This window comes from Alosa pseudoharengus, unplaced genomic scaffold (genome assembly GCF_046254945.1).
Source record: "Alosa pseudoharengus isolate Yale_2024_CS ecotype anadromous, Long Island Sound unplaced genomic scaffold, YU_APseudo_1.1 YU_APseudo_1.1_scf_1, whole genome shotgun sequence".
Classification (NCBI taxonomy): domain Eukaryota; kingdom Metazoa; phylum Chordata; class Actinopteri; order Clupeiformes; family Clupeidae; genus Alosa; species Alosa pseudoharengus.
This window is the reverse complement of record NW_027468564.1, coordinates 39,616,254-39,624,119: the sequence shown is the minus strand read 5'-3', so window position 1 is coordinate 39,624,119 and position 7,866 is coordinate 39,616,254. Positions and strand designations below refer to the sequence as shown.

The window sequence follows — 7,866 nt, the reverse complement described above, 5'->3', positions numbered from 1 at the left end:
GCCACTTCGGTAATCATAAGACACAAGCACATTTGGGATAGGTTAGTTATATCTGTTATGAAATCACTGTTGACTCTATTTAATTGTTTAACTTGTTAGTACATTTATTTAAATAATTTGTGCTTTTTGTTTAAAACCCATTCGCGCTGGATGCTGCATGACGCAACATTGACCCTCCCGCTGGATGCTGCGTAGCGCAACATTGACCCTCCCGCGGGATGCTGCGTAGCGCAGCATGCTTTTTATTTCATGTTTCTAGGTGCTACAAAGGCTTAGATATTAAATTTTGGTAGACGTTGACAATTTTTAGTATGTTTTCAGAAAACCCTCAGGAAATAAGGTTATTTAGTCTAGAATGCCATAGGATTCTATAGGCGTTTTTAGCAGGCATTTTAGGAGTAAATGGGTTAAGTCTGGATTTTGAAGGTTACTGGCAGGCGTTTCAGTTGTGCGCATGCTCAATCACACACACACATACGCCTGATGCGCACACACACACACACACACACACACACACACACACACACACACACACACACACACACACACACACACACACACACACACACACACACACACACAGTGGTTGCCGCTCTCTTTCTGCATCCTGCCTCCATTTTATAGGTCAACATGAAACACATGTGCACAGTGCATATCTACAGCATATTTAGCCTACACAACCTGCTCTTCACATGCATTAAAGGACAATTCCAGTGCAAAATGTACCTAGGGGGTTTTGGGGTTTACATTTGAACTTCAACCTAAAATGTTTGTGTGTAGCTGTATGTTTTCTGGAGATAAAAATATGAACATCCAGTGAGAGTGGGCAGGTTTGTTAATGCACCGTTATTTAATATTAGTAATAAGAAATAATGGAGTTTGTTGCTGCAGAGAGTTTTCCACATTCTGATATGCTTGTGAGTGAGAGAGAGGGAGGGGAAGTCATTTTATTAATAGCAATAAATTAAATATGTAATTGGTTCAAATTGTATATTTACTTTGTCAAATGTCATTATAAGAAATTCAACAAACAACATCTGATATTTGACACGTTTGGCCTAGCAGGATACTTGTCTACACAAAGTGCTCACCATATATGTATACTGTATGATCAAATATTAAAAGGATAAAAGAATAAAGCATAAAAATGGAGCAACAGAGAGAGAGAGAAATGTGTGATGAAAGAGAAAAGCCATCTACTCCCACTCCATGTTCATCTCCAGAACATGTACAGCTACATACAACATCCAGGTTCAAGTTCAGATGTCACTGTGAGAAATTCAACACACAGCATTCATTTTCTATCTGATATCGGACATGTTGGGTCTAGTTGGATACTTGTCTAATCAGCATGCTAAACAGACTGTTGAACTGACAGTAGACACTGGAGCTTCAGTGTCTGTGTTACCAAAAGGCAGATTGGAGGAAAACTTCAAGGGAGTGCCGTTACAGCCACCTGCAGCTTACCTGGTTACATACTCACAAACTCCAATCAAAGTGCTGGATTGCATGCCTGCTACAGTAGTGAGAAACCATGATGCATGTAAAGTGAACTTGTATGTGACAGAGAATGGAGCGCTATTGATGGGGATGGATCTGATTGCTGTTCTTAAGCTGCACATTGAAGGAGGAACAGTTCTGTCTACCTTACCTGCCTACAACTGACCTGCCTCCTGCCCAGTCATGCAGCTCTCCACGGCCAGTGAGGATTCTCCAGCTCTCCGTGGGTTGTGCTAAAGGATTCATGCACAAGGTCAAAGTCTCTGAGTCTGCCTCACCTGTACATCAGAAAGCTCCAACGTCTGCCCTTCGCTGTAAGATCTGCTGTGTCTGACCTGACGAACTGAACAGCTTTCTTCTCGGGTGATTGAGCGTATTGACGCATCACCCTGGGTTTCACCCATTGTTGTGACACCAAAGAGAACAGGTGGCATAAGAATGTGTGTGGATCTTAGAGAACCATATAAAGCCATAGTGGTGGACAGCCACCCCCTACCACATATGGAAGAACTGCTTGCTACTGTAGCTGGATCTACAATCTTCTCTACAATTGACCTTGAGAGTGCTTACCATCAACCTCCACTTCACCCAGATAGCAGGGATTTGACAGCGTTCATAACTCATGAAGGTCTTTTCCGATTCTGCCGTGTTCCCTATGGGTTAGCGTCCACTCCCACTGCGTTTCAGAAGATGATGTCTGTAGTCCTGGAAAGGGTGTCAAATGTCCAAAATGATTTGGATGACATAATATGCTTCGGACGTACACAAGCTCAACATGATGCTGCACTAGATGCAGTGCTGCAGCGCCTTCGGAATGCAGGTCTGCGCTTAAATGAGAAAAAGTGCCAGTTCAGACAGCCCAGCCTGCGCTTTCTTGGACACTTAGTGACCGCACAGGGAATTGAGCCAGATGCAGAACATGTCCAAGCACAAGCACCTCCACCAAAGGATGCAGCCAGCTTGCATTCATTTCTTGGGATGCTTTTATGGTACAACAAATTCATACCCGATTATGCAACCGTGGTTGAGCCACTACGTGCTTGCCTTGGCAGTGACTCAGAGTTGAAGTGGGCTGATTTCCACTGACGCCTCTGACTATGGCATAGGCGCCGTCTTCACACAGATGCACCCTAAACACACTGAACGCACAGTTGCATTTGCAGCACAAACTCTTACACAGTGTGTCTTGAGCTTCAGCCATACTTCAAAATGCACAATGAACTGAGTGTACATGGAAATGTAGTGCTCTGTGTGTCACGCTTAGTGGTGCCTAGAGGAAAACGCTAGTTGTGCTGGCGCATGACAACCACCAGGGCATAGTAAGAACAAAACAACGTCTGTGTGAGCTGTATTGGTTTCCTGGAGTGGATGCACTAGCCCAGTCTTACATCTCAGCCTGCACACTCTGCCAAAGCGTAGATCGCACAGCAAAGACCTTCGCTGCACCACTACAGCCAATCCCTCTTCCTGCAGCCCGTTGACAAAGTTAGGCCTTGACATAGTAGGAGCATTTGAGACAGCTGAATGGGACTGTAGGTGTGCCATTGCTATTACTGACTACTATTCAAAATGGCCTGAAGTGGCATTTACATCGTCTATTACCAGTGAGGCTTTAGTTGGCTTTCTCACTACGACCTTTAGTCGTTACGGCAACGGGCAACCCTGAATGTGTAGTGACAGACAAATGGGCCACAACTGACTTCCACTGTGGTTTCTACATTCCTGAAGGAACGCGACATCGCACAGATCAAAGTGTCTGTGTATCACCCTGCATCTAATGGGGCTGTAGAAAGATTCAATCGAGTTCTCAAAAGCTGTGTGCAAGTTGCCATCGTCCAAGCTGCTCCATGGAATCAGACGATGACCGATTTCCTTCAGACTTACCGAGCGACTCCTCATGCCATGACGGGTGTTTCACCTTTTGAACTAATGTTTGGTCGCAAAATGAGAACCAAACTTGCCATTCTGCCATTGCTAACATGTGACAGCCGTGATGCTGAAGTACACCATCGTGTGTCCTCATGCCAGTCTCAGATGAAGGCATATTGTGACAAGAAGAGGGGAGCGCGTACTCCTGCTTTTAAAGTAGGGGACAAAGTAAGAGTGAGGAAACAGACTCATGTTCCCAAAGGACATCCCAGATGCACAGATCCAGTTGGAATTCAAAAGCAGGTGGGTGCCTTCACATACGGCTTGTCTGATGGGAAACTCTGGCATTCCTCTCACCTCACTCACGTACCTGACGCAGCCGTGACATCTGCAGATCAGCGCACTTAAGCACCTGATACAGCGCTGACCCCCGCAGATCAGCCTAGGAATGGAACAGCTGAAGACTGCGCACCTGAGAGAGACAAGAACGACCGAGCGCATCCAGCCAGAGAACGGAGAACCTCCTGACTGGTTGAAAGACCATAACACATAAGATGCAAGAAATGAGAAGGACTGCATCATATCCTTTTCCAAGTTATACTATAGAGCTTAAATGTTTGATGTTCACTTTGTTTACAATAGCCTACATTTAAATAATAGGTCCAGCGATACAGCATTACTAACCATGAGATCTTAGGTTTTGTTAAATGCCTTATCCTTCCAGGCTTTTACAAGAATATGGTATTTTGTACTGTACCTTACATAGGAAGTATTGTTTACATTGTGGGGGGATGTTGTGTCTGCAGTTGGAACCACACCACTAGGTGGCAGTGTAATGTGACATTATGGGGTTCTGATGAGAAGCCTGAAGAGAAGGAAGAAGTGTGAGTTTGGATGTACTAGGTGCTACCATGCTGAATACTATATAATACTATATCTGAATGCTTCCGCTTCGCGTCGGGGCCGTTTTACAACCTCGACCGTGCATTAACTTCTGTGAACAGACCACCGTGTCGTCCATTATCCCTTACATAACGGTGGATTAACATTCTCAGCTCTGAGAAATGCTGTTCTTCAGATAACATTATTATTATTTTTATTCCATTATTATTATTATTATTATTATTATTATTATTATTACATACAATATTCCAAGTTCAAGTTTAAATGTCATTCTAAGATCATCAACACACAACATTCATTTGTTATCTGGTGTGTTTGCTCTAGTTGGATACGACGTGCTCACCATATGTCATGTAGATGATCAAATATAGAATACAGGATTAAAATGGAGAAACAGAGAGAGGGATAGAGAGGGAGAAAGAAACGTGTGTGTGAGGAAGAAGATGGAGGGATGAAACAGGAGAAATAGCCAGGAAAACAGAAGGAAGGATGATGCTACACAGATGAAGGAATGGAGGAAACAGAAACACACACACACACACACACACACAGAAAGAGAAACTGAGGGAGCAGCAAACCCAGTTACATGGAAGATGGTACACAGAAGAGGAACAAGGAGGGACACACACACACACACACACACACACACACACACACACACACACACACATACACACACACACACACACACACACACAGAGAACATCACACACACACACACACACAAATCAAACATACACACACACGCACACACTCAGAACATCACACACACACTCAGAACATCACACACACACGCACACACACACAGGGTTGCTGGAAAGAGAAAATAAAAACAGAGGGAGCGGCAAACACAGAGGGAACATGCAATAGAGAGCAGACAGGAGAAATAACACACACACACACTCACACACACACACTCACACACATACACACACACACTCACACACTACACACACACACAACACACACACACACACACACAACACACACACACACACACACACACACACACACACACACACAATCTGTATAGTGCTTTACATTGTCAAATTAATCTTAGCATGTCATTAAATACAGTCATAAATGCCCTCCTCTCTTTCCTCCACCTTTGGTGCTTCCCTACCTTCTAGCTGCAGTGTATATCCTTAGTGATAAGTAGATGCAGCAGACAGAGTCTTGAAATATCCACAGAATACTCAAGTTGTTTTATCCAATATAAATTGTGCACATATAGTCAATTTTATACACACCCATTAACCGACAAAATGTGTAATTATTGCATATTTTGTGTAGTCATTCTATATCAGAACTGACTTACAATCGAAATGCCAATAATACAACTTCAGAGTGTTACCTTTCATTTGAGACCATGATTATGCTTCTACACCAAGGGGTTCATATACAGTAAGAATATGGGGGTAACGGGGCGCCGTTGCACAATTCTTTAATCAGCAATCATTCATTATCCAGAAGAGATGCCATGTCTGTTCTGTGTTGCTAGTATGGATCTAAAGCACATTTAGAGAAAGTATTGCATTGCAGAAAGTATTGTATTGCCTAATTGGTGAAGGAAACGGTACAAAAGGTGCTCACTGTAGGTCTATTTCCAGGAGTTGTAGTTGTAGTTCAATGAAATGTGCTTACTGTAGCGTAAGTCTTACATGTCAATGATAGTTACATCTTATGAGGAATGAATACAATTATTTGTTATTCAGTGCATTTATAGTCTTTCATAGTCTTTTTACAGTTTTTTTCTGGGAACAGACAGCAAAAATGCTCATTTTGAGAACTATATTTTGCATTTTGTCCTCCATTGTGTAATGACTCATGGGTGTTTTGAAAATGTGATGTCAGAGTTGACACAAGCATCAAAGCGATCAAGAAAAACTGTAACATTGAGCAGGATCCCATTTAGAGAGTAAAGGCTGCAGGACTGCAGGGACTTCTTGTGCTACAGTATGTTCTGTGGATCTTCCCTTCAACTTTACCCCACTTGCACCAAATAGTCAAATGGCTGAAATTTGGCACATTAAGTCTAAATGGTCCCCAGCACAGCCTGAAGGGTAGATGGTTGTGAGTGGCTCTGCTTTATATGTTGTGCTGTTCAGTAGAAAGTGTGATATGATTATTGTTACTCTGTAGTTTTGTGAGCATGCATGAGGTGTAAAAAATGTTAGAATATTTGAACAATGGGCGTGCTGAATAGACTTGTTTGGGATGAAGATTGTGGTGTGTTGGAAACTGTGGAGTGTGCGTGTGTGCGTGCGTGATGAGAGGGAGACAGACAGAAAACAAATCCCCTCTGAGGAAAATATTAATTCATAAGCCTCAAAAAGAGCCTCTGTATCCTCCTCCTCTGAGAAGAAAGAAGAAGAAGAGGAAAAAGAAGGGAAAGAAGGGAAAACGGAGGATAAACAGACATTTTGACCAATTGAGTATTTAATTTATTATTAACATCAAAAAATCTCTCTGTCACAAGCATATACTGTAAGAATGTGGAAAAGTCTCTGCAGCAATAAACTAAAGTCAAATGACGGTGGATTAACACTCCCAGCCCTGAGAAAACCCGTCCACTCTCACTCTATCTTCATCTGTTTCATCTTCACATAACATACAATATACGAGATTCAAGTTCAAATTGTACAAAATGTTCATATTGTATGAAAAGTCTCTGCAGCAACATACTCCATGATTACTAAAGTGGATTTACACTCCCAGCCCTTAGAAAACCCATCCACTCTCACACCTTCTTTATAATCTCCACATAACATACAGCAACACACAACATTCTGGGTTCAAGTTCAAGTCTCATTGTAAGAAATTCAACACACATTTCCTATCTGATATATGACACGTTTGGTCTGGTTGGATACTTGTCTAAACAACTTGCTGAAAATATGTTATGTCAATTATCAAATATTAAACATTATAAAAAATGAAATGGAGCATTAGAAATAAATGTGTGTGTAAGGGAGATAAATGACACACACACACACACACACACACACTCACTCATACACAGAAAGAGAGAGAGAGAGAGGAAGCAGTTAATACAGAGAGTAGGGACAACAGAAGGTGAGATGATCTTGGACAGAAATACACACACTCAGAACCCCCAACACACACACTCACACATACACACACACACTCAGAACCCCAAAAACACATGCTCACGGAAACAAGCATGCACACGATGAAGGACAGATATGGGCACACACACACACACACAAACAGAGACAGACATACAGCAACATACATCATTCTGGGTTCAGAGAAATGTGTGTGTAAGGGAGAGAAATGTGTGTGTAAGGGAGAGAAATGTGTGTGTAAGGGAGAGAAATGTGTGTGTAAGGGAGAGATGTGTGTGTGTGTAAGGGAGAGAAATGTGTATGTAAGAGAGATCTGTGTGTGTAAGGGAGAGAAATGTGTGTGTAAGGTAGAAATGTGTGTGTGAGGGAGAGGAGGACAAATTAGGGATGAAACAGAAATATAAACAGGAGAATGGATGATGCTAAAGAGAGGAAACACACACATACAGAAAGAGAGAGAGAGAGAGAGAGAGAGAGAGAGAGAGAGAGAGAGAGAGAGAGGAAC

The 7,866-nt window shown here is 42.4% G+C and overlaps 1 protein-coding gene across 1 annotated transcript in view; it reads right to left on the bottom strand.

Moving 5' to 3' along the window:
• Positions 1–7,866, bottom strand: part of LOC143127647 (NACHT, LRR and PYD domains-containing protein 12-like) — a 303,167-nt gene that overhangs the window by 263,483 nt on the left and 31,818 nt on the right. The gene's annotated exons all lie outside the window — the stretch shown is intronic.